Source organism: Panulirus ornatus, chromosome 19 (assembly GCF_036320965.1).
Source record: "Panulirus ornatus isolate Po-2019 chromosome 19, ASM3632096v1, whole genome shotgun sequence".
NCBI classification, from domain to species: domain Eukaryota; kingdom Metazoa; phylum Arthropoda; class Malacostraca; order Decapoda; family Palinuridae; genus Panulirus; species Panulirus ornatus.
In genome coordinates this window covers 58,567,250-58,593,545 of record NC_092242.1, presented here as the reverse complement: position 1 = coordinate 58,593,545, position 26,296 = coordinate 58,567,250, and the positions used below count along the sequence as shown (strand labels likewise).

Sequence of the window (26,296 nt, the reverse complement as noted above, 5' to 3'; positions counted from 1 at the left end):
TGTATGATATCCTGTCCTCAGGTTCAGTGTATGATATCCAGTCCTTATCCTCAGGTCCATTGTATGATATCCTGTGCTCAGGTTCAGTGTATGTTTCTTTCCTCGTGCTGTAGTAATCACACTGTACATGTCGTCCTTCTGATCTTGTTGCAATGGTCTGTCCTCAGCTGACGTGTTTGTCTGCAGCTGGTATCCTCAGCTCCCATGTACGTTGCCTTCCTGTCCTCAGCTTACGTGCTTGTCTGTAGGACCCTCGTGCCCTCCCTCAGCTAGCATCTGAGGCCCCCCTCTAGCGTGGTCATCAATGATGAGTCACCGTATAATCAATAAACAAGAATGTTTTCCTGGTGTGTTCATCCTCTGAGTGCTTGTGGCACTGTTGCCTACTCCCGCGTGATACCGGGTCTGCTCCCACGGCACGGGTGCAGGTGGCTTGCACGAACCCTTCCCTTCAACCCAAGGTGTTTCCTCATATCATACTTGAGGGATGTATTGTTCATAGTGTCTGTGAGCCAAGAGGCATCATCAGTACCCTTCCCTGCTACCTGCAGAAGGTGATGCTGGCTGGGTCTCTTGTATGTTTCATATCCAGCACGAAGTAAACGTCTCTGACATTCAGACTGGTATTTCGCATCCCCGACACTCGTGTAACAAAGTGAGAGAGAGAGAGAGAGAGAGAGAGAGAGAGAGAGAGAGAGAGAGAGAGAGAGAGAGAGAGAGAGAGAGCTGATTAAATGTTCTTTTCTGTAAAATTCACTTCCGTGGATGCTCTGAACTGCATTGCTCCAATGCTTTTTCCTTGCGTATTTCTGCTAGGATCAAAGACGTAGGTTAAGCCTTTTCAATCCTCACCGATGACTCGCTTACACGAGAGAAAAAAAAAAATAGGCAGGTTGTTTAAAGTGAGAAGTGATGGGCCTAAACATCAGGAAGTCTAGAATGAATGACGTCACTTGCTCCTTTTATTAATGCACCTAATCCAGCCTTCCCTGTGACTGGAGTTATGCCATATATCCTCACGTCCTTCACAAAGAAACATGTCGAGCAAATTCTCTCTCTCTCTCTCTCTCTCTCTCTCTCTCTCTCTCTCTCTCTCTCTCTCTCTCTCTCTCTCTCTCTCTCTCTCTCTCTCCTAAAAGATAGGGAAGGAATGAGGGACCATCATAGTCAGGTGCAACAGATACTGCCGTAATGCTGGCACCTTAGTATGGATGGAGGTCCCATTTCTCTTGATAATAAACTTTAGACATCAGAAGAAAAAAAGACAACTAAGCGTTCCTGTGCCAGGCTTAGTCCATGGGCGATCCTTGACGACTAGCCTTCAGGGAGGGAGAACTGAAGTCATTGTTCCCTTCCCAGTCTCTCACAGGAATCAGACCCAGGCGGGGAGGGAGTACTGTCCATTCACCTGAAGAAGGCGCCGCAGGGGCTGGGCGTCGCCTGCTTTCCCTCCACCGGGCTCGCTAAGTTTGGTCGAAATCTCTTGATCTTCACCGTAGTATTATTAACATCATCATCATCATCAATGCTTTGCCTCTGAATGAGTGGCTCCTTTCAGACGTGACAGACAAAAGAACGCTAGACTGTTTTCGTTGAAACACAAAAGAGGGCGTGGATCATCCGCGAGGAGATACATAACCCGCCTCTCTTGGTTTACCCTGGGAGGTGCACACGTGTGTGTGGGTGCACGAGCGAGACCCTTATACTGGTTCGTCCTTGCTTCTGTGACCCTCACAGTGGGTACGCCCTCGTGTGTGTGTGTGTGTGTGTGTCGCCCACAGTGAGTCTGTTCTTGCTTGTGCGTCCCTAACACCGAGGCCGTCCTTGCTGGTTTGACCTTCACTGCTTGCTTGTGTGACCCTTAACACTGCCTCTAACCTTGCTTGCCACCTCCCCAAGGAGGGAGGGTGTGTGTGTGTGTTTGGTGGGGGGGGGGGATTAATGTTCGGTATACTGGGTCTGAACTGCCGCTGTTTTGAGTGTCCAGGGGTCATAGCGAGTGCCCTGCCGTGCACTTGTACTGGAGCACACTGGACGCAGCTCCCTACAAGGCGAGGTGACGACAGCAACACGCCAAGCAACACACATATCGCTCTACGTCTTTCAATCCAGTTCTGTCACCCAGTGTTGGTGCCTAAGATTCATTTTCTTGTAAGTTCTCAGCAAGTATACCCCTCACATACTCGCATTTGTTTCACATATTACTTCATTTACTGTATTTAATCCTTGTAAATAAAGTGCGTCTTGGTGTAGAGGAGGTGCGCAATTGAAATTATAAGGCCTCTGTACACGACAGAAGAGTTTTTGAACACGACAGAAGAAGAGTCCTTGAACACGACAGTAGAACCCTTTAGCACGACGTAAGGATCCTTGAGCACAAGGGCACGACCTGTTAGCACAACGGTCCCATCCGTTTTCTGGCGGCGTTGACCTGATCCTTAACCTTCAGGTCAAATACCATCATATCCATGAGTCGCACCGTGCTTCAACTCACGTCCCCCGGCTGTTAGAGCAGCGCTTTTGAAATCACCATTCAGGTCAAATACCATCATATCCATGAGTCGCACCGTGCTTCAACTCACGTCCCCCGGCTGTTAGAGCAGCGCTTTTGAAATCACCATCGACCAACGTCATGAGACGGGCCTGCCCATCTATCACCAGTCATATCTTTAAATCAGAGACGTGCTGGCTGGGTGACCACTCTCGTGTAATCTATTGTTACCAGTTACTTACTGTCTGTTTTTCTGACGACTTGTTTACTCTCAACTCTCGTGGTCTTTTTTTTTTCTTTTCTTTTCACAAAAAGACTCCGGTTACCCAACACATGGGACAACATGGCGTGCCACGAATTTTCTCCTCCCCGCTACTTAGTCATGTATCGGGATATGTGATCGATCTCTCGTCATACCTGACACACACGGGGGACCATCCTACCCTCAAAGGACGTACCGTCGTGCTCAAGAGTCGCACCGCCGTGCTCGAGTAGTACCGTCGTGCTCAAGAGTCGCACCGCCGTGCTCAAGACTCGCACCGCCGTGCTCAAGAGTCATACCGCCGTGCTCGAGTAGTACCGTCGTGCTCAAGAGTCGTCGTACTGCCGTGCTCAAGAGTCGCACCGCCGTGCTCAAGACTCGCACCGCCGTGCTCAAGAGTCATACCGCCGTGCTCGAGTAGTACCGTCGTGCTCAAGAGTCGTCGTACTGCCGTGCTCAAGAGTCGTACCGCCGTGCTCAAGAGTCGTACCGTCGTGCTCAAGAGTCGCACCGCCGTGCTCAAGAGTCGTACCGCCGTGCTCAAGAGTCGTACCGTCGTGCTCAAGAGTCGCACCGCCGTGCTCAAGAGTCGTACCGTACCGTGCGCAAGAATCGTATTTTCGTGTTTCAGTCGTACCGTCGTGTTCGGGGATCTGGTGTGTTCTCGCTTGATTCCTCCCACAGGGATGTGGGTGAGCACCGGCAACTCCCACTACCGTCTTACTGATGGGTCTCCTATTTTTCTATTAATAGACGAAATGGGCGACCTCGTCATTTACGCTGTTTACGACCCAGTTCTCCACTGCTCCGCCGAAACTGAAATGAAACTCGATAACCTTCCGCGTACTTGAGACTCTGAGGAAAGGTATTGTTTTTCGCCTCGGGTTAGACCGGTGGCCGACAGTGGGGGCGTGTGTAAACAAGGAGAAGAAAGAGCAAGGCGGAGGCCAACGGTGAACTGATTATTCTAATATCTTTTACATCCCGGACCTCTCTCTCTCTCTCTCTCTCTCTCTCTCTCTCTCTCTCTCTCTCTCTCTCTCTCTCTCTCTCTCTCTCTTCCCCCCCCCCCCCGAGGCACCAGACAAGCGAGCTAGGTAAACAGCAGTAAACCAGATAGTGAAACTTATCGCCACAGAGCCAAATACATCAGTCGGGCTTGGATAGGCTAGCGTCACTGAACTTACTGCCAACCGGACCTTTTAGTCCTGAGGACAACGATATGACCCAAATGGATATGACTGACCTGGCGATTAACTATTCCTTAAGGAATAAGTCGAAGGACAGGCCATCATAACCGAGGGTTATAACATCGTGCTCATGGCTCATCATGCCACGGTGTTCATGGGGTCAAGAACGAGGAGGGGCGTCTGTAATTACTCGGTGAGGCGGATATGCAGGTTATTATTCTGACCTGGTCTCGAATGGGAGCGACGGAGGGAAAAACGCTATACAAGTCGAAGGATGATAATAACTTGAGGGTAGAAAAATAATCGTTGATCAGATTGTTTGGGTGTTGGCGCCTGGCTAATGGTTCAAAGTGTAAACAAACAGTTTGCTCAGAGCATAGGCAGGGGTAGACCAGAGAGAGAGAGAGAGAGAGAGAGAGAGAGAGAGAGAGAGAGAGAGAGAGAGAGAGAGAGGAATACAAGGGAACGACTGACAACAGAGAATCGTTGGTTCATGACTAGATTATCTGGTTGAGACTTAAATCTAAATGTATCTGCTCTTATACTAAGTGGATGAAGTAAGGATATTACCCCACTCATGTCACTCATGCAACTACAACGGGCAGGGAAAATGAGCGGAGGAAAGACCACGCAATGGTGAAGTAATCCACCTTGGAGTTTAACAGGATAGAACAAAAGGGAGAGAGAGAATGAGAGAGAGAGAAAGAAAAAATCTCAACAGACAATTAGTGGAAGTTGTTTTAAAAAAAGAAAAAAAATCAAGCTGACTGTCCATCCACCAGCGAACAAATCACATCCGTGAGTGATACTCCGGAACGGGGAGTAAGAAAAGAATCTTCGAGTTCTAATGAAGTGATTACAGCATGCACTGCCTGACAGAGACGTAAAAGAGGTTGAGGACGGCAGAAGACACATAGGGAGAGTTAAAGGAGTATAGTCGCTGAGGGTGGTGGCAGTGGGGAGGCATTAGGTGAATTCAACCAAAAGGTTTTTGAAATCGAGGCATCTGTTGTGACTAGAAAGAAAGAGTCGAGGAATAAAACCATTGACAGCAGGATGTTGGCATTAGAAGACGTAACGTCTGGGTGCGGTGAGGTGAAGTTCCCAGAGACGCTAAAAGATTACGGCAATGGAGGGGGGGGGAAAGAAAAGAGTCCAGGAAGATGACAGATAACATACTTGGCTTATCTGCTGTCAAGATAGTGAGACAGATGATAAAGAGACATGTACGGAGTTGTTAATGCTCAGAAGCAGACGGAGGTGACTGGCCAACAGGGATAATCTTTGATAGATTACTATGGTAGGAACGACTGTGAAGTACAAGAAGCTTGGAAGAGGACTAAACCTTGCTCTCCAGACAGCAGCTGAATGTATAGATGACATCTTTTTTGTTTTTTCAGTCAACATAAAGCGTCAAGACGACTATGATGAGTACGTCTTCCACTGTAAATGTTTGACTTGCCAGCGAGGCGGAGGGCTCAGATAGTAGAGCATCGGTCCGATCCAAAAATCCTCCTCATTTCACGGCTTGCAGTCGTCCTTCATCTCAGGAACAACCTTATGGATATTTAGCCATACGTAACTGTCACCCAAGTTTGTACTTCGGTTCCCGATATACGAGTGATAAAGCTGTGCATGGAACCATCTTACAGTCTCCGTGTGAGAATTTACTCTGCCACCGTGCTGGTCTCAACGTGTGCCACACACCGGTACTACTCATTTTTTTACCCACTGTGTTCACATTCTTCCCCTTCCCTTCTCTCTTCTCATCATAGACAACTTATGTACAAACTTGGAGGAATCCAGCAGTGTCTTGGTCCCTAGTTCCCGGCATCCTGGGATGCATAGAATCTCTTTTGAGTCCCGCCTGATTCTGCTGCCAACGAGATAGGACTCAGCCAATGGAAGTAACCCTCGCCTTCAAGAACATTCCTCTTCAATAAACCTGATATTTTTTTTTTTTTTGTGACACGCATTTCATTAATCTTTTTAGACGATTTCTTCTTCCAGGCCGCACTTTGAATATTTCTGTTCTGAGACCACTTGGGCTTGGCATATAAGACCTGGAAAACCATCTCTCTCCATCATCCGACTGCCATTCAGTTCTACCTCCACCCGAAATCATCGAGAATATTATGTTGGTGAGGTGAAGCAATTCCTTTGACGAAAGGAAAGCGTTAACTCCTCCTTTTCTTTTACTTCCAGTACCTTCCAGTCTACAGCCAGGAGAGTATAACAACTGGTGTTGTCTTCATTTTCCTCCGGTCTTCTGTTTCGGCGATACTACATCTCTCTCTCTCTCTCTCTCTCTCTCTCTCTCTCTCTCTCTCTCTCTCTCTCTCTCTCTCTCTCTCAACGTCAACGTAACTTTCTGCTTCTCATGTCTTCCAGTCCCACCTTGGACGACTCTGACATTCCCCTTGCCTCTTGATACACCTCTTCATTTTACTACACCCTTCCCCATAATCTCATTTAGCACATTCCAAACGGTACAAGCAACGTCTAAGAATCAATGGCATCCCTTCTCGTGTTTTGAAAAGGGGGCGCGTGCTCGAGTATCTAGGCCTGGCGTGGGACCTGGTCCTTAAAAGATGCTGTTTTCTGGGTAATCCCATACCCAAAGGACAACGATGAGTACTCGGGTTAGTGCGCGATGTTTGGTAGGTCCCGTGCCATCTGTTATTGGGTTAAGGAGGTGGTTGGTGGTGGTGATGCACCGCTCATTGGCCGGCGGTCGGGAACCTGCTGGTTTTAACATTCTGGCGGTCGCAGTGTGGGGTGGGGACAAACCTGTTCCTCCTTGACCTTCAGGCAAAGCAGTGAAGACAGCGCCGTCTCCCGTTGGCACAAAGCACTAGTTTTGTGTCTCTGTCCCCCGCTGTACAAAGCACCACCTCCATTTCTGGCTGGTACAAAGCACTAGCTCCATTTCTGGCTGGTACAAAGCACTAGTTCCATTTCTGGATGGTACAAAGCACTAGCTCCATTTCTGGATGGTACAAAGCACTAGCTCCATTTCTGGCTGGTACACAGCACTAGTTCCATCTCGGCTGAGACAAAGTACAAATTCAAATGTTTGAAGGAGTAACATTCTGCAACTTTTTTTTTTTTATCCATATTCCTCCCTTCACATCAGTTACCATGATATGTAGAATGGATTATGCGTTTAAATGCATCGATAGACATTAATGGTGAAATCAATGGATATTTAAGGAAGAATAGATCTTCGTTCATCTATGAAATATTCAGATAAATTGATTTAATTATAAATGAGAGAATTTCATATAATTCAAAATCAATGCAAGTTACTGGCTATAAATTTCTCCTATGATGAAAGAATACATCTGTTCTCATACACAAAGTACAGTATTTCCAATATCATCAGGACACAGGCATGTAACCAACAGTTCTAACATTTTCTTCGTTGCAGGAGAGCAATCCCTGCAGAAGCCCCAAGTGCGGAGAGACGAGCTGAGGTCGTTGTTGTGAGGGTTGACCAGGGCGGTGGTGGTTGAGGCGTCCGTGGGCCCGGGCGGTGTGGGGGTGTTGCTCCCGGGAGGCCGACCACACAGCTGCGAGACGCCAGGTATTCTTCTCTCTACTTTCCTCGCTTACACCCTTCCTCCCTCCTTCCCACACTCCCTCCTCCTCCTCCTTATTTCTCTCCCCCTCCTCTCCATCTCTCCTTCTCCAATATATTTTGTTCATCTTCTACAAATCTTTTTTCACTTTATGACCAAATTTTCGGTTTTGGGCATAATACTTTACGGGATGTATCATATGTGTCGTTTCATATCGTACTTTTGTTACACATGTAAATATGAGCTTCTTAGAAATATCAGTCAGTCAGTCAGCCAGTCACTTCCTCAATCCATGTTAACAAAGCACCACAAAATCATTGGCCATTTGGCATTTCAAAAAGAAATCCACAAAAGCCTAGCGACACACTCCATAAACGCCAGGAGACTCCAGGCTGAAAACATTAGTACACTAATTGCCGTGGCTGAGGTGGTGCACCGTACAACTGAACGAGACGCAGAAGGTCAGTGAGTAACAATTGATGAGGAGTAAAGTTAAGCAGTAATGTTTGAGTCCACAACTGAGTTGAGATAGAACAGCAGTTTTCTTAACCTATTTACTGTCAGATGACTAGATCACAGGATCGTATGGCATTAAAACTAAAACTCCACGGAGTGCCAGAGTAAGCCGAGTGAAATTCGAGAGAGTGAAGGTGCGGGAGAGGTGGTGGTACCAGCAGGTGGCGGCCGCCGGGCTGAGGTAGGTACGACCGGGCTACACTCTGTCCACGCAATTCTCACGTGTCTACCTACACACACACTGTGCTCCAGGCCCCGCCGGCACAACACCGCGGCACACTGCTGCCCCTGTGATGTTATCAGTGCTCCTTCCCGTAGAGACAGGGGTTAAGAAGGCCTGAATATGTACTTCCTGCCGCTGTTGGTTGGTTGTTGCTGGTGGAAACGGTGGCGAGGAGGGAATCTACTTAGCTCTTGTTTGGTGGTGATGGTGGAGGTGCGAGTGTTGTAGTGGCCCTTGGTGAAAGTGAGGAGAATTGTTGTTGGTGTTCCTTCCTCTGTTTTGTTGGTACTGTTGCCGCTCTCGTTGCTTAGTAACGATACTCAGGCGCCGTTGTTGTTCCTGTTCCTCTGATACTGTTGGTAGGAGCTGTGGAGAACGCTGTGGGGGCACACACACGTGCAAGTTCGCTACTGGACAACACTCCAGTGCCTTGTTGACGGCTTCAGCTTGTAACTGGGCAACAGGCAAACGTATCGATGCGTCACAGTGTTTTCTGGTGACTGTTTTCGTGACACTTGATACGCTCTATCGCATTGTGATGGAAATGCCTATTAAACTAGTATCAAATCTGCATGTCTTTCTACTCAAATCAGTGTCTTTGTACTCCTACCACACCAATTCATGAGTCTATGTTTTCTTGCGCTAAGAGAAACATCCTCGTTAGGACCCCAGTGGTCTGTTGCTCTTTGAATTCATTTGTATTTCCACAGTTGCCCTGAGAGTGTTGTCAAACGTAGGTCCCAAATATTGCTTTTCATTTATAATGAGGAGCGCCTAGGGTAGTGGATGTTGTGCTTATTTAAGTCCCGCTAGGAGTAGCCAGCCTTTCCCCTCTCATATCATTTCACAAAGCTCCTTTTCAGGTAAAATTGTTAAACAGTTTCATGAAGTAGAACGATGAGAAAAGAGTGAATAGACTTGTCAGTAAACATGCATTATTGTCCTCTCTTGTAATGTAACGTAGGTTACTGTCTCTCTTCGGTTGCCGAAGAGTGTTTTGTTTACATTATGCTAATCCTGTTATTGTTATTGTCAAGATCCGATGTTTTTATGAAGCCGACCCTCGCTTTCCTGCTGCTGCTGGTCACCGTTGTTGTTCTTCATGGCGTCCCCACTTCCTGTCGTTCATACTATTGCTAGTGGCGTTATCTCTGTTAATAAAATAATAATTCTTCTTCTGCTACTAGTTCTTCTGAATCTGCAACCACCACCAGCCTCACTTCTGTTGTCGGTGTCACTCGAACCGTTTCTGTTAGAGCTGCTGATCTAACTGTTGTTGCTACTGTTGTCCTGTTGGTCGTGCCATTGCTTCCGGTGATGAAGTTTCCCCCATGTCCGATGAGACTGGCTGTGTTGCTGTTAAAGCTGTGCCTGCAGTCGTCGCTGTAGATTCGCCAGACCTGGACCTGCCACGGGCCTTCGTCTCTTAGGCGACCCGTTCCTTCCCCTCGGACCTCGATCCTCAAGGGATCATCTCTGAGGCCAGGCCATCATACCCAAGGATCGAACCGTCGTCCTCAGGAGGTTGGAAACCTATTACTTTTGCCTGCCGCTAATTCTCACTTACTATGCATGAGCTCGAAGTCACGGTTCATCGAAGCATTTACTTCCAGGACGAAACCCTATTAACTTTTAACCATTACACCGTGACTAACATAGCCACCATATGATTCATTACATATTGCTATTTAGTCATTGATAATTCACACTGTCGTAAACCCACTACCTCAACGCCCGAACATATGCAGCTAAAGTGGAAAGAAAAAAAAATAGATACGATATTTAGAAAACGACGAAGGCGGGAGCGATCGATAACACACTGGTAGCATGTCAGAAAGCGCCCCAGAGTTTTTCTTGCTGCAGGTAATTTAACTTCTGATGTCCAGTGACTGGTAATTCCCGTGACTGGTAAATTCTAATTAATGTTGGATTCCAGTGACCTTTTAACTCCGGTGACCGTTGAAACGTATTTACCGTGAAACTGAAGTGACCATCAAACTCCGTTGACTGTTTCAATGTTAAATCCGTTGACCTTTTAAGTCTACTCGTTGTTAAATCCGTTGACTGTTTAAATCTACTCGTTGTTAAATCCGTTGACCGTTTATATCTATTTATTGTTAATTCCGAAGACCGTTTACAGCTCTAGTGATGATTAAAATCTATATAATGTTAAAATCAGTAACTGTTGAAGTCTGCATACCGTCATAATCCAGTGATCATTGAATTCTGTTGCATGTTTCATTCCCATACTATTGCAAATTGCTTGCCGTCGAACTCTGTCGACCTTTTACTCTATTTTTTTTTTTTTTTTTTTTTTTTTACTCTTCACAGCTGCATTGCAGTCATTTGGTCCGATGGTCATCGATAATACTTGAACTACTCTAAAGTTTATTTTCATTGGATAGAGCCTCTTTAACCTTAGAGTTCGACGGCAGGACCCCAGAGCATTTTATGATTCTTGGCCTATGACCTAATCCCTAAGGGTCATAACCCGTCGTACAAAATGGTTAACGCTAAACTTTTCTAACATCGGAGGTCGGGTTAAGCATGACACATCTGCTGGTCACTGAAGTCCGGCCACTGGTGGTTGACCTCGTAGCCACCTTGCCTAAGGTGAACGACCCTCCACAGCTGCAGGCAGTTATATAAACTCCGACCCATGACTACATCTGGCCCACACCTGTATCCCATTGGGTTCTCCTGGCCTTATCACTTTCATTGGACCGGTGAGTCGTTAGTGGGCTGAGGGCAGCAGTGTGTTCGTTAACGAGGTAATTAGTTAATGCTAGACATATTTCGGATTTCAAGATTTTTCGGTTTAATATCTAATTACACATTACGGATGAAAATGGGAATACAGTTCCTATCAGTAAGAGAATGCAGCCATGGACATGACAGTCGCCACACAGAGTCCTAATCAAAGAATTAACTTAAAATGTGGATTAAACTACAACACAGAACTGCATTTGATTAACGTGAGAGATGATTGTCACTGTAGTGCTTGAAGTCTGCAAGTCACCCGTATGATATATATATATATATATATATATATATATATATATATATATATATATATAATATGACAGGAGGCCAATTGATCGAGCAACATTATCATCCAGATAAACTGAATCTAGAAACATTTTCCTGACATTATACTGAAATTCAGCTTGCCTGTCTCAGTTATCAAATCCTTTATATATATTTTTAGTGCGAAATTTTTTAATCCCGCAAGATAATAATGTAAATTTCCACCGAAGCAGAAAATTAAACAATGGGAATTAAGAGTCAGGTTCTAACACACTGAATATGGTACTGATGAACCTAAAGGTTGATCACTTTGAAGGATTGTCCAGCAAAGTTTTGATTTGTAACAGTTTGGTTAAAAACCTTTGTGAGAGAGTGAGTAAAACCTCTGTAATAGATTCGGTAACACCTTTGTAACCGTTGGGTTAAAACTTTTGAGATAATTTAGGTAAAACCTCTGGTTAAAACCTTTGTGATAGTCTGGATAAATTCTTTGTAATAGATTAGGTAACACCTTTGTAACAGTTTGGTTAAAAGCTCTGTGATAATTTGGGTAAAACCCCTGTAATAGATTAGGTAACACCTTTGTAACAGTTTGGTTAAAACCTCTGTAATAATTTGGGTAAAACCCCTGTAATAGATTAGGTAACACCTTTGTAACAGTTTGGTTAAAACCTCTGTAATAATTTGGGTAAAACCCCTGTAATATATTAGGTAACACCTTTGTAACAGTTTGGTTAAAAGCTCTGTGATAATTTGGGTAAAACCCCTGTAATAGATTAGGTAACACCTTTGTAACAGTTTGGTTAAAAGCTCTGTGATAATTTGGGTAAAACCTCTGTAATAGATTAGGTAACACCTTTGTGACAGAATACAATTGCATCACATCAGCTGACGGTGATGACATTAGGTCAACAGTAAGATAAATGAGGACGAGGCTTCACCTTCAGTACGTATCTTACCTAATACCAGTGTAGTTTTAGGTTGTTATTGTTTGATCACCAGTCGGCCACCTGATACGGGCCCTTTTGACAGCTTCTTGTCTGATGCTTTAGTCTGGAAAGGTCGATGGTGTTGGGGATCCCAGACCAGACTATACAGCTGGATAGGGTCAGCTTTAGACGCCTCAGTAGCTGCGTTATCCTAGACCATATAGATACCAAGTCAAACCTTTGAGCACGATGAGAAGACCTTATACTTTGGGTATGATAGCTTAGCCTCTGACTTCACTCATATGGGTCAGGTCAAAGGTCATGCTCGTCATAACGCCGTGCTCAAAAGGGGTTAAGTTTTGTTTTGAATATGTTGGAGAAACCTTTATTGTTATACCAACAGCAAACAAAGCAAGATTTGGACATTTTTCCTGAGTACTTGACTGGTATAGTTTTGCTTCATAATCCATTGGTAATGATTCCCAAGTGTCTGCCAGGAGGAAAGACAAGTGGTGCGCATATGCTCGGTTGAAATATTGTCTTATACTTCACCTCGTATTCATACATGTTAATACATTGCTCTAGAACGAAACTATAACCATTCGTTACCTCCAGAGGTGGCAACGCCCATGGTCCTTTTATTTCTTCTCTTCTTGCCTAAAGTTGTGTATCATAGATTGGCTTCCGCGTAGCACTCTTTACGAGTCGAATCCCCGCAAGTTTATGGTATTTTCTGAGGCGACTGTTTTCTGGGGAGAACACATCACAGAAAATGTTCAACAACGCCAGTGATTATTTTGGCATTTCCTAGCAACACGACGTTCCTTGCACCTCCCGTGGCGACATTTGGCCGTAAAAGGTGGTGAAACGTGGTATTTTCTGACCGAGGTACGACCAGAGCCGCCGTGTGACACCAATATGAAAAGGTGATATGGTCACAACGGGTTAACTTGTCACGCAATACTGACGAAACGTTCACCAAGTAACCTTACTTACGTGGGCGGCGCGGCGAGACATCAGGTTATTTTCACACCTTAACCATGTTGGTCAGTTTTTATACCGGATGCCGCCCCGTTGCCTTAGTCACACTATTTATATAGTGAAAGACCGCCGCTTTGTGAAAATAGCCCTGCATCGTGTTTGAGCGGCACGTTTTACCCTTAAGCGATACAGATGTTTGGATACAGATGAGCCTCAAAGCCATCTTAATAATCACTCCTGTATGGAAGTGACAGGACACAGTGAGCCACTATCATTACCGGTGACCGGACGTGTGAGGCGCTACAGAAGTGTATGTAGGGGTTAATGACCTCTTAAGCACGACGTTCCGACCCTTTGGTAAGATATCAGGGCTCCTACCCTTTGGCCTGGCCTTTGAATGAATCCTCGAGTCTCTTCAAAGGCCAGACCTTCGTACACACCCAAGGGTTGCATCATTGTCGGTGCACTATGGTCATTCTGTCATGTTCAAGGCTCTAACCCTTAAGCCCACAGTGACACACGACTGTACAAAGAAAACCCAAGTTGCACAAGGCGCTGTGTTGTGTTGTGTTGTGCTGCGTTCTTTGCCAAATATAATCATCGTCTTCATCATCTGTTTTGTTGTCTTCACCAGGCTACATGTCCCCAGCTTCTTCTCTTACCATGAAGTTGGTGTATCACGGCAACGCACACATTAAAGCTCGTTTGAAGACCACTGGTGTGATGGCTGGGTAACCCGCACCTTAATGTGGACGGCAGCAGGAGCTCTTCACACGCTCCAGGTCTTCCTCCGGAGATGGTGAACTTGTCATCAACTGGACGTCCAGATTCCCCTTGTTATCGCTCGTCCCGCTTTAGTCTGGTGAGCTAGGAACATAGGTTCCCTCAGGGGTGTACCTCGCCGGGCCTTAGCTTGCTAGGCTTGCTCAGCAAGCTCTCCTAGCGTGATAGGATGTATGAAGAGTCAATTTCATCTCCTCCTGACGCAGAACAACCAGTATCATTATTCTTTGATATAATTCATGTTGTCTTAAAGATGTACATACGGCTTATGGAGGCCTCAAGCTTCATGAAGAACCTTATTATTTCATGACTTCTGTCTGTTATTGTGAATGAGGTTAGTGCGTCTGATCACTGCTTCGGAATTTATGCTTCATATAAACCCGAACCTCATTACTCTCGAATCTTTCCTGAATAAGATAGGTTCCGCACTTATCATTTATTTCCTTCCTTTTACTTCGCGCTCCCTCAGGTTACGCACTTATCATTTATTTCCTTCCTTTTACTTCGCGCTCCTCTCCAGTCATCCTGTGTGCCTTCTTTATTCCTCAGACGGAGTTGAAGTGAAGCAGAGTAACGATGCTCGAGAGGAGGATGTTGTTAGGTGGCGGAGGTCAGGTTCACCAGTAGTTGGGTCAAGAGAGAGAGAAAGTTGTTGTGCGGGCAAGGGAGTGGCGTAGGTCGGGTGTGAACCCTAGATAGACAGGGTAATCTAACAACATTCGTCGCACCACAGAACCTAGGCACTGGAGGGACGAGTCGGGTTGGGAGTCCACACGTAACGACGGAACAGACAACACCTGGCAGGTGGGGTTGTGGACGTAGGAGCAGGTGCTGTGTCCTGGCGAGCCGCGAAGCAGGTGCCATGATGAAGTGGTGAGCCTTGAGGGAGGTGAGTAGTCAAGCAAGTGCTATTATGAACCTGTTGATCCCTGAAGCAGGTTCTGTGACCTGGTGAGTCATCAGGCCAGCGCTACAATGACCTGGTGAGTTTCGCCACCTGGTTCTCCGGCAGGAGAGGGGATGACGACCCTCTTGAAGGATCTTCGAATCTGCAACCAGAAGGTATACACACTGTGGAGTACCTACACCCAGGTTGTTACTGTTAGATCTGGACGCCACGGCCCGGTATAAGAGCACTAAGAATAAAGCAATGGAGAATGTAAATACTCATTTGACCCCACAGAGAAACGTCAACTCGCAAAACACAAGAGTGTTGCTCTGGCATCTTCAAGCTGGCTCTCCATCTCCAAGCTTGTCCTGCCCTTTTAATGACGCCAGAACACACTGTCAGACACGAGCAATGACGTAAGTAGATTCACTGTGTCCCCTCTGTCAGACAAGCCATATCTTTAAGTCTCACAGCGTGCTGTTGCAAACCACAGCACTGGCTCTACAGCAGGACACTGTTAGCCACAGCACGACGCTGTCAGCCACAGCTCTGTTGGCCTCAATCTGCTGCAGGTGTCGCCACACGGACAATAGTTCCAGACGCTGGTAAAACGGTCATGGCGTTGTCCAGCACGATCTATTGTTCTTAGATTTCCGTAGTTGTCACCGTCGACTGTGTAAAAGAAAGACCATTCCATTGTCATGCTCACTTTATGGGTCACCAGTTGGCATAAAAGACGAGCAGTTGCGATCGGGATGTACTTTCGTAACCCAACAAAACCCAACGTCAACGAAACTAATTGAATCTATCAAAAGCGCTTTACGTGGCCATAACACTTATCGTGTTTCATTTTCGCCGTAGACTCATAGAAATATATATATATATATATATATATATATATATATATATATATATATATATATATATATATATACACTGTCTGTGTATGTGTGTGTGTGTGTGTGGCAAGCATGAACACTCATTACCTGCGTAACAAAACAAAAGTACTGTCGAGTTCAGTCCCATTTCACCGTGCCTGGAAGCCAGTTGTTTGCAGCACATTTAGCCCTCTGCTGCCCAATCAGTTACATTACAAATCATCCAGCCACAGGCAAAATATAAAAGGCTCATCCCTGCTTCACACTACAGCAATCCCTATTCACCCACTGCAAATACAAACTGATGAAACATTCAGCACTGTAATGGCCCGACAAGCACTGAACAATGGCCTCCTATCTCCAACCCTTTCTCTCCAAAGCTAAGCTTAAACTCAACCCCACCGGACACTCTCTTACCCCTTCCCCCCTTTAAACTATGATCCCCAGACATGCATAAGTTATCGTCCCTAACCTGTGCTCTGGACACCATACCGCTAAACTAAACCCCCGTGATGCTGAAAATGGAACTTCCAACCTGCAGTGAGGATTCTGAAAACGTACGCCTCACTCCTCCAACACTCACCTCAGAAAGACAAATGTACGACATTTCCACACTTCCCAACACTTGGTTCCATCCGGTGGACGGAGCTTGCCCTATTGAGCGCTGCGGAAACCCTCTAGAAGGATCATAGGACAAGAAATATATATATATATATATATATATATATATATATATATATATATATATATATATATATATATATATATCTTTCTTTTCTTTCAAACTATTCGCCATTTCCCGCGTTAGCGAGGTAGCGTTAAAAACAGAGGACTGGGCCTTTGAGGGAATACCCTCACCTGGCCCCCTTCTCTGTTCCTTCTTTTGGAAAATTAAAAAAAAGAGAGGGGAAGATTTCCAGCCCCCCCGCTCTCTCCCCTTTTAGTCGCCTTCTACGACACGCAGGGAATACGTGGGAAGTATTCTTTCTCCCCTATCCCCAGGGATAATATATATATATATATATATATATATATATATATATATATATATATATATATATATATATATATATATATATATATATATATATCACTTTTTTCGTACTTGATTGTTGTTTCTCGTGTTAGCGAAGTACCGCCAGGAGTAGACGGGAAAAAGGCCGCATCTGTTCACATCCATTCTCTAGCTGTCATGCTTACTGCAGCGAAACCACAGCTCCCTGTACAAAACCAGGCCCCATACACCACCATGGTGTGTGTGTGTGTATATATTATATATATATATATATATATATATATATATATATATATATATATATATATATATATATAGGTACTCAGTTCATCGACCAACCCCGAGGAGAGTATGTGCAGTTTGGGGGAGTTGCAGGCCTTCCTCCCCGCACAGGATCCGAGCCCAAGCGGTCGGTAGTGCTCACCGCTACACTGTTGTATTCTCCAGATACCACCGCTGCCTATCTGACGCTTCTCCCTCACGATGGATTCTGTATGTTTCCTATTGTTTCCTCGCTTCTTCCATAATGGAGGCGCTGAACATTTTTCCCGTTCAACATCATCATACACTGCTGTGCGATGTGTGTTGCTGCTCAAGTGAGATATTATAAGGTATCTTGGCGAAGAGAACTTTCCACAATGACAACATCATCATTAATTATACAGCTTTGTAATCAGTTCTCAGACAAGTATGGATAGAGCGTTCTCATTTGCCGGCAGTTTCTTTGGAGCCTCTTTCTTGTGCAGTCGCTGTGTTGCCCAAGTCATCACCAACAGACTTCCGAAGTCTCGGTAGATGATGTCAGTATACCCTCCTCCTTCTCCTCGTCCTCAGCTTGTAGGGTTGAGTTCACCATACTGCTTCAGCCACTCGAGACGACTTGATAGTCAAGCTGTGGACCTGTGCTGACACCAAGCCAACTTTTCTTTTTTGTTGTATAACCCCAGGACTCCTTTTATGGAGCTCCTGCAGCGCTACCGTCAGTAGCTGGGGAGTGATGGACTCCTTGGGAGTGGGAAGTTTCTCGACGAAGCCGTGCTCTTTGGATTCCCTTAACAACTATACAATCTCGCCAAAGGTAATTTTTCTTTTTCAAGTCACGGTGTAACCCTGTGCAGCTGGAGCCTGGTAACGTTAAGTCAGTGTTCGTGTCAGCAGTACAATACAGAAGCCTTTGCAGACCAACCACACTTGTATGTATTAAGGAAAATTGTGGCGTGGCAGACTTTACCATTAAGAACAATTCAGGTTTGTATCAAGGCAGCCCACATGTTCTCATCAGGGCAGTCTTGTAGCATAGTAAAAACGTTTAATTTCTTGGATATCACAGACGTGTTCGCTCAAGACAAAAAGGGAAAGACAAATGTATTTTCTTGAACAACACCAACTTGTATCATCAAAGCTAGTTACTCCTCCGCAACACATGGTGGAAAGAAACATGGAAGAGTAAAACTTGTTGGGTTTTGTTTTCGTCATGAAAGGCCCGTGTCACCACCATAAGAACACGCTGTCATCAAGGTGGCTGTTGTCGTCCTGTTAATACGTCTGTATTGCTATCATTAAAGAGAAAATCACCTCTGGATGAGAGTGACCCTGCAATTCACGAAGCCATCTTATGTCCCATCATAGTATTATGTGGTTATACCCAGAGGACAAACACATGTTTGTACCGTCAACAAACCTCACAACAAAAAAAAAAACCCGGAGTCCAGGTGAATTTCTCTGACTGTCAACACGAGTCAGGTCTAACCGGGAGGGACTGTCGCTGCTGAATCACAGGAGAGTCGCTTGAACAACCAACCACTTGAGACCTCCCGAGGCTGTCTGTATCCATGCGGATGGCCCAGCGAGGCGGGCTGGGCAGGTGGTCAACCTCCGGCCAAAGGTACGACCATACCCAACCCAACCCCCAACCAGTCTCACCTGTTTGCTAGCGACCTCTCGTGTGGTCGTGACCCGACCTCAGGCTATTCCTGTGCTCTGGCCAAAAGCCCTGTGACAATTCGTACGTAATTGTCACTACCACGTCCGTCTCAACATTCATAAAAGTAAAAATCCCCGCGTATCACTATGGCCGACACTTGTGAGTGTACCCTTCGTTCACTCGGTGAATATAGTAACAACAGAGTCTCCGGGGACAAAACAGTGCTCTCTGATACAGACCAGAGAAGGAAAGGGTCATAGGATGATTCTCCTAACCTACTAAAGCATGCACGAGACGTAACGACATCTCCAATACAGGCCAGCCAGCTGGTGAGGTTGGCAGAGGTGGACATAGTTCCCGCAGTGGGAGGACCACACCGCCTGGCGACCTGCCCGGCTCCTCCCGGGACCCACTGCTCACCAGCGCTACAATTATAGGCTATCGCTACACGCTTGTGTCCCCGCCCCACGGTACTGGTGGTACTGGTGATGATCGCACAGGAACTGGTGGTACTGGTGATGATCGCACAGGAACTGGTGGTACTGGTGATGATCGCAGAGGATCTGGTGGTACTGGTGATGATCGCAGAGGAACTGGTGGTATTGGTGATGATCGCAGAGGATCTGGTGGTATTGGTGATGATCGCAGAGGATCTGGTGGTATTGGTGATGATCGCAGAGGAACTGGTGGTACTGGTGATGATCGCAGAGGATCTGGTGGTACTGGTGATGATCGCAGAGGAACTGGTGGTATTGGTGATGATCGCAGAGGAACTGGTGGTATTGGTGATGATCGCAGAGGATCTGGTGGTATTGGTGATGATCGCAGAGGAACTGGTGGTACTGGTGATGATCGCAGAGGATCTGGTGGTACTGGTGATGATCGCAGAGGATCTGGTGGTACTGGTGATGATCGCAGAGGATCTGGTGGTACTGGTGATGATCGCAGAGGAACTGGTGGTACTGGTGATGATCGCAGAGGATCTGGTGGTACTGGCGCACAGGAACTGGTGGTACTGGTGATGATCGCAGAGGATCTGGTGGTACTGGTGATGATCGCAGAGGATCTGGTGGTACTGGTGATGATCGCAGAGGAACTGGTGGTACTGGTGATGATCGCAGAGGATCTGGTGGTACTGGTGATGATCGCAGAGGAACTGGTGGTACTGGTGATGATCGCAGAGGATCTGGTGGTACTGGCGCACAGGAACTGGTGGTACTGGTGATGATCGCAGAGGATCTGGTGGTACTGGTGATGATCGCAGAGGATCTGGTGGTACTGGTGTGATCGCACAGGAACTGGTGGTACTGGTGATGATCGCAGAGGATCTGGTGGTACTGGCGCACAGGAACTGGTGGTACTGGTGATGATCACAGAGGATCTGGTGGTACTGGTGATGATCGCAGAGGATCTGGTGGTACTGGTGATGATCGCACAGGAACTGGTGGTACTGGTGATGATCGCAGAGCATCTGGTGGTACTGGTGATGATCACACAGGATCTGGTGGTACTGGTGATGATCGCAGAGGATCTGGAGGTACTGGTGATGATCGCAGAGGAACTGGTGGTACTGGTGATGATCACACAGGAACTGGTGGTACTGGTGATGATCACAGAGGATCTGGAGGTACTGGTGATGATCGCACAGGATCTGGTGGTCGTGGTGGTACCGGTGATGATGATAATGACACTGGTGATTGTGGTAGTACTGGTAGTGATGGTGGTACTAATGATGATAATGGTAGTAGTAGTAGTGGTGTTGCTACTAGAGTTCCTGCTGTTGGTGTTATGCTGCCGCTAACACTGTTGCTATTGTTTATGATGATGCAAGTGTTGTGACCGTGATTGTTATGTTTGTGGCCACTGATGTTACATCCCCTCTCTCTCTCTCTCTCTCTCTCTCTCTCTCTCTCTCTCTCTCTCTCTCTCTCTCTCTCTCTCGCTGTTGTTGTTGTTGATGTTGTCTCGGTAAATCTACAAATAACCAAAGGTTTACCTCATAGCTCGGTGGCAAGAGGAACCCACCGACTTAAAACCAGAGTAGCCACAAAACAGAAGCAGGGGATAGGCGGCGGAGTATCAGCTGGGGTTGCTACAGATAGCTGGATGGTTGGGTTCATGACCGTAGTAGGGTTTTAAGCCTTTGACAACTGCCAGGGTCATTCAGGACGTCGTCCTCAACTTATACACAACCGTTGAAAAAAAATCTTACACGCGTTCTTCAAGTGTTCCAGATAATTCCGAGACCATACGCGCTATATCACTGCATATATGACCCTGGAGAGGCGACATAAGCGTTCAGTTATCAGTAGGGATAAAGATAACGCGCCCCTGGTAACATTATCATAATACGTTACGCTGCAGTTGATAACGTTATTATTACACAGTGTGGTAACAATAACAGTCAAGATGTTATTTTCCGTTTATTGTTAACCTTTACACTGTAGATATAATGTAGTTATATCTATGCCATGGTATAACTACTGTTGTACTGTAGTTATGCTGTAGTTATGTAACCTACTTTTAATGTTTTGATGCTGTTTGCCTTCTCACTTGTTACAGTAATAGAAAAAAATAGTTTAGTTTTTCATTCATTTTCTATGCCAGTGTTAAAAGTATGGTAAAAACATACAAGTCGATAAAATGAATACAATAATTAAGAATTTGTAATGGAAAATAAAACTGGGGTTACATGTATACAGAAAGAGAGTATATGGTTTGGGAATTATCTTGAACACTGTAGGGAGACTTGGACATTCAAGTTTATTCTTCTGGTAGTTATGACTTGAAGCTTAATGGCAGTAATGACCCTCTACAGCAAAACGCATAAAGCTCAAATAACTCTCGAACCATCTCCCTCTAACATGTAACTAGGTATCTACTTATTCTTAGGAGGAAGTGATAAACCTGTAGTTTAAAAAAGTGCTAGGTCATAGTTACTGGGGAAGACATGAAGGGGGTACACTAGGTCGTAGTTACTGGAATAAAACATGAGAGGGTAAACAGTTCCAAAGCTTCAAGGTGTAGAGAAAGAGACAGTTATCAAAACGGCCCACCCTTAAGTCGCCAACGGCCACAGAATAACCATGTGACGCAGTGGCTTGCCGAGTATTGAGTAGACTAGTTAACTAGGTGGTGGGGATATGCAAGCAGCCAGCTTTGGGGAATAACTACCAAAGTAATACCTATAGAAGAGAGAAAGTAAACCAACATTGCGGCGTAGGGCAAGCAAGTCAAATTTTGAAGTTGGCCCGGGGAGAGTTATGAATCGGACCGCTTTCGACTCAGTCAAGTAAAGATGCAGAGCTAGAACCACCCCAGATGTGAATGCATTACTCCATGCGAGGGAGGATCAGTCCTTTGTATAATCGGAGCAACTGTTCGGAAGACAAATTATATCGACATCTAAATAGGACTCCCAGTTTCTTAAGAGGCAAAGTTACCCATTTCCGTAATGTGGGGTTTCCAAGATAGAGTGGATGTTACAGTAATACCAAGTATGTTCATTGAATCAAGAGGTGAAATTGACAAAATCTTCGAAGAAGAGAGGAAAGTTGAGAGGAATTTTCGATAGAGAGATGGGCAGAAACTGGGTCAGGGAGACGTTACACTAAACCAGAGTTCGTCTGTCCCACTGGGGTATACTGTCCGAGTTTATTGAGAAAGTTGTGTAGAGACGAGATGGAAATCGGGTGAGAGAAGGACCAGATTTGAAGGATGTGGAGGAATGCATTGTTGAGTCGTCAGTGTATGAGTGCATTTGTTATTTGTGGAAGGAAGGAAACCGTTTATAAAGAGGAGAATGTAGTAGACAAGGCAGAACCATGAGGGACACCGCTGTTGATGGAGACAAGGGTAAAGGCTGATCCATCAATATCCACAGAGATAGATCGGCCAGAGAAGAACGTAGATATGAGGGAGCAAGTGAGGGAGAAAAGCCAAAAGAGGGAAGCTTGGAGATGAGACCCCAGTGTGTTATCCCTAAGGATAGGGGAGAAAGAATACTGCCCACGTATTCCTGCGTATCGTCAAAGGCGATTAAAAGGGGAGGATGCGGGGGGGGGGGTGCTGGAAATCCCCTCCTCCTGTTTTACTTTCCCAGAAAAAAAGAACCGAGAAAGGAGCCAAATGACAATTTTTTCCTGTAAGGTTCAGCCATCTCTTCTTGACGCTACCTTGCTAGTGGGGGAAGTGGCGAATACGTATGAAAAAATAACGTGTATGTGTGGAGAGAGAGAGAGAGAGAGAGAGAGAGAGAGAGAGAGAGAGAGAGAGAGAGAGAGAGAGAGAGAGAGAGGAGATGGCATAGGAACAGGCAATTAAGACATCACCATATCTATAGAAACATTATAACACAACGAATATACGAAAGAAAAAGAACAGAAATATCACACTACATGATAAACTCACTTTACGTGTATTGAAAAGCGACAATACATTCAGTAGGGAAGACAGGAAATGTCCTCGTTTCTCTTAGGTGTGGAAATTATTGCCAGCAAACCTACCATTAAGGAATTCATTGTAAGATTAGACCAGAGAAGTGTTTAGAATGAGTGTGTCACACCCGTTGCCGACCTCTGTTACAATACGAAGTTTAAGCAAGTCCCACAGTTGTAAATCACAGTTCTTTCTTTCCTCTCTTTGCTTCACCTACACGTGGGTTGCTGGCATCCAGTCCACAAGCGCACCCTCACTCCATCTTATACTCAACACTTGACGACACGTTAACTAATACAACGCTTAAGTCTTTCCTTCAGGTTTTTCTCACTTTAGATAATGAAAAATCTTGACAATACATTGATTCCATGATTCTCCGTCCCCGGATCGGGATGGCGCCACGGGTCGAAGAGGTCTGGATGGCTCCCAGGACCCTCCCTTGACCGTCAGCAAACGACTGGAACCCACTTCATCTTTCCCGATACTACTCCAAAACCTGGCGTGTTCTCTGTTCATCCCTGCACGATTCACAGTCTCGAATCAAACCTCCCATCTGAAGAACATCATCTGTCTACTTCATTGCCTAATCTTCTCCCCGAAACCGCACCATCTAAGGCTGCTTCTCCTCAACACCATCAAATCTCCAAGTAACACCTCATCCTTCGTTTCCATCTCCATATGTTATGTTTGAGCTCACCGTAGTAGAAAGACAAATTCCGGTTGCTTCGTAGATCTTGAGTCTCCCATCTTTTAAGACATCTGGCTCAAAATATCTCTGCTCCCTGTAACTTTTTTTTAATGTTTTGTGTATTTCCCCCCAGTTCCTTAAGGCATATTTTTCTGATGCCATGTCGGTCACTATACCGATACATGATAGTACTAAAATGGTATTCATATAATTTCTTGAATGAGTCAGTATAACTCTTAAGCGAGACAATACGACTACTGGGTATGATGAACTGACATTAGACATGATCCTTAAGAGTCACGTCAAAGACCACTGTATCATACCAGAGTCGTATCATCGCACTCAAGGATCGCACTGTTATGCCCAGCGGGTTAAACTCGTCAGACCACGGTGAAGACCAAGGAAAGAAGCGACGTCTTAGATGATGATGAGTTCTTGAAATACACTGCTGGAGTACATGGAAATGACAGGAAACAGGAGAAATGATAATCTGTGACGAGATCATCTACTGTAACGCAGCATACGGTCTGATGGTGTATGACGAGGTTATCCGCTGAAAGACACTACTTCTGTGTACATTGGAAAGGATGAATAACAAAAAAGCCCTGATATTCTAATGACGAAGGTGAGCTGCTGGAGGACAGCAGTAGTACCCTACCTTCCTCATCTCTGTAGATGGAGAGAGAGTAGTATGGTGGATGGTAGACCTGCTCTAGATACCCCTCATGAGTGAACATGACAGGTACAGCGTATGAGGATGGGAACGATATGAGGTCGCTCTTATCGGTCCCTCTCTCCCAAGACCTCTCACTCACCGATCAAGATAACCAACCTCCTGGTAAGGACAAACGAATAGAAGAAAGATAAGCCACATAAAAAAGATAAGCGGCTGATAAAGTTGAGCTACTGGCAGAGGTAAAGCACTGACAAATACAAGTCTTTGGCAATGGTGAATTATCAGTGTAGTTAAGCCGTTGGTTGAGAAGCGCCGCTGGTAAAGAAAGATATGCCGAGGTACAGCATAGGACACTCCGCCGTTCACTGTGGAGGGCTTGGCTCTCGGCTCCACCTCAAACTCACTCGTTCTCGGGAAAACCAGGCAATAAACTGAGGCTTTTGGTAGTAACTAGATTAATGATCGTGTCTGAGGGATGAAAGGCTTGGGGGGGGGGGGGGGATAAGAATGATTGGTAATGATTTAAGTTCAGCTTCTGTGACCAGTGTCGTTATTAAATTGCTCTCACGATAAGCATCAAATATATATGTCCAAAGGATACGATATCTGAATTACATGGAAAGACTGGCAATAATACCGACGGTGATATTAAGAATAATAAAAACGAAGTGATCGTGTGAGCGATGAAGGCCTGGTTGAATTGTCGAAACCCGGAGTGGTACAATACATGTTTTTCATGTATACCGAGCGTAAAGTGTCATATGATTCACAAACCACAAAGAGAAACCAAATTGAATGAAATATCTCGTGAAGCAAATAGAAATAAAAACGAGAGAAAACCCACATGATGCCAGATGAGGAGATTCGCCGACTAGAGATCCTCACCAACTTGAAAAGGTTGGTCTGTGATATTGGCTGTCATGGGTGTCATTTCGCAACACGCGTCAAAAAAAATATATGCACAAAAAAATGACGTTTCTTTCAGTCAGAACCACGAATGAAAACCTATATATATACACCAGGTGTGGGCAGAGAATACCAGGCGGTTGCAGTTGGATTTTATGACTATCTACAACTGAATGATGTTAATCCAAATTCCGGAGCCAAGGTCAAACATACGAAGTACAAAAACTGTCCCTCTCAGCCGGTCGTCAAGGGAACTTGGCTTGAATAAGTTGTGTTGTTTGGGTTGATGGATTGAGACAGTCTGCGGGTAGTTAACGTTAGGGTGAGCGAGTTGAATTAAGCGTGCTTCCCGTCATCGCTATAGATTCCTAGAGTATTTGTACAGGAGATACAAAATAACCCTACATGTGATCGAAGAATACAAAATAACCCTACATGTGAACGAAGAATACAAAATAACCCTACAAGTGAACGAAGAATACAAAATAACCCAACATGTGATCGAATACAAAATAACCCATGTGATCGAAGAATACAAAATAACCCTACAAGTGAACGAAGAATACAAAATAACCCTACAAGTGAACGAAGAATACAAAATAACCCTACAAGTGAACGAAGAATACAAAATAACCCTACAAGTGAACGAAGAATACAAAATAACCCTACAAGTGAACGAAGAATACAAAATAACCCTACAAGTGAACGAAGAATACAAAATAACCCTACAAGTGAATGAAGAATGTGGACACGATTAAGGGGGCTTTGATGATGACGCTAACCTGTTCCTCCTAGCTTACTTTATCGTCCAGAGTGACACCGAAAATCTCGTTGGATTGAAGAACCTGGAGCGGGCTGGAAGCCTAGTAAGGCAGCAGAGGGCGGGACAGCGTTGGTAGT

At 45.4% G+C, this 26,296-nt stretch overlaps 1 long non-coding RNA gene across 1 annotated transcript in view; it reads left to right on the top strand.

The window, feature by feature from the left end:
- The first annotated feature begins 7,255 nt into the window (after positions 1 to 7,255).
- The window catches only part of LOC139755288 (uncharacterized), a 110,157-nt gene continuing 91,116 nt past the window's right edge, over positions 7,256 to 26,296 (top strand). Inside the window, exon 1 of the long non-coding RNA XR_011714065.1 lies at positions 7,256 to 7,529. This is a non-coding gene — a long non-coding RNA (uncharacterized lncRNA). The remainder of the gene's footprint in view (positions 7,530 to 26,296) is intronic.